Source organism: Pteropus medius, unplaced genomic scaffold (assembly GCF_902729225.1).
Source record: "Pteropus medius unplaced genomic scaffold, Ma_sr-lr_union100, whole genome shotgun sequence".
Lineage (NCBI taxonomy): Eukaryota > Metazoa > Chordata > Mammalia > Chiroptera > Pteropodidae > Pteropus > Pteropus medius.
In genome coordinates this window covers 11,696,125-11,698,244 of record NW_024344240.1, presented here as the reverse complement: position 1 = coordinate 11,698,244, position 2,120 = coordinate 11,696,125, and positions in this window count along the sequence as shown.

Genomic DNA, 2,120 nt, shown 5'->3' with positions numbered 1-2,120 from the left:
AACAAAGGCAAAGAATTTGAATAGACATTTCTCTGATGAAGATATATATGGCTAATAATTACAGGAAAAGATAAGATGCTCAACATCACTAGTCACTAAGAAAATGAAAATCAAAATCACAATGAGCTATCATTTCACACCAACTAAGATGACTAAAATAAAAAAGATAATAAAGAGTTCTGGTGAGAATATTGGAGACAATTAAGAGATGACCCAGCAATACCAGTCCTAGCTATATACTCTAGAGAATTACCAACATATTTTGACCAAAAAACTTATACAAGCATTCATAGCAGTGTTAGACATAATAATCCAAAATGGAAATAAGCTAAATTATCATTAACTATCGAAAGGATGAATAAAATATGGTATATTTATGAAATTAAATATTATTTACAATACAAACAATAAAGTGGTGATATATACTACAACATGGATAAACCTTGAAAATATTGGACTAAGTGAAATATGCCATTCACAGAAGACCAGGTGTATTATTCCACTTATAATATCCAGAATAGGCAAATCCATGGAGCCAGAAAGTAAATGAGTGGTTGCCAGGGATAAAAAGACAAAAAATTGGGAGTGTCTAATAATGTATCAGCATTTATAGTTGCCTAAAATTTTATTGTGGTGTTGGTTGCAAGTCTCTGAACACATTAAAAACCATCTAAATGTATACTTTAAATGAGCAAATTTTATAGCTTATGAAATATCTCAATAAACCTGTAAAAAATAGGAATTATTAGCACTATAATCTGTATTGCTACACAATTTAAATAAAGGTTAATAGTCGTTGAGAGCTATATTTATTAGACAAACAGACCCAACTTATGCAAAGACATTTTAATCACAGCATTTAATAATTAAATAGAAGCTTAAACAGAAATTTAAGTGTTAAAAATGCAGGAAGCAAAAATGTAAAATGTTTTCATTAAAAGCATTTGATTAAAACTTAAATATTCACTCATCAAACACCAGGAATGCTTTGCTCTAAGTGGGACTGTTGAAGTAAATGTATATATTCTTTGTAAATATTTATGTAAGAAAAATTTATTTCTGATAATTCCATATACTTTTAAATTTAATTACCAAAATAATTATTATTACCAAGTAACAGTCACCACGGAAGGCAGAGAAGTGAAAATGTAGATACAAGCATCCCACTTTGCTTCACAACCCTTTATGTTATATCAAATATATGTAAAACTGATTACATGCCATATTAAATATGTTGGCTGTAAAATTTTGAAATTATAAATTTGTTTTGATCCCTTTGGTTATAAATAACTCATTTAATTTATAATTGACTTTTATTAGTAATAATTGTGTAAAATGAGAAATTAACTAGAAATTATTTTTAAATAAAATGAAATTTTATGAATACTAAATGGAACACTTAATGAAGCTGTTAAATTTAGTGATCATTTAGGTAAACATTTATTTTAATTTTGAAGTATTTTATATTTTTTATTCTAAAATATATTTTTATTTTATTTTTTAAGTTTATTGGGGTAACATTGGTTAATTATATAATTTTCAGGTGTACATTATAACTTGACATCTATATATTCTATTGTATGATTACCACCCAGAGTTCAGTTTCCTTCAGCTACCATATATTTGATCCCCTTTACTCACTTCACCCTCCCCCAGACCCCCTATGTTTAACCCCCTTTACCCTGTCTGCCTCTGCCCTCCTCTCCCAACCCCTACCCTCTGATAACCACTAGTCTATTGTCCATGTCCATGAGTCTCTGTTTGTTTGTCCTGTTCATTTGTTGCTTTTAGGCTTATATCCCACACATGTGATTTTCAACTTTTTCTGTCTGGCTTATTTTGCTTAGCATGATTATCTTGAGGTCCACCCAGGTTGTCACAAATGGCAGTATTTCATCTCTTCCTATGGCTGAGTAAAATTTCCTTGTATCTATGTACCACAGCTTCTTTAGCCAATCATCTGTAGTAGGACACTTTGGATGCTTCCATGTCCTGGCCACTGTGAATTGTGCTGCTATGAACATTGGTGTGCAAATATTTTTGGATATGAGTTTTCAAGTCTTTGGGGTAAATACTCAATAGTGGGATTGATAAATCATATGGTAGATCAATTCTTAGCT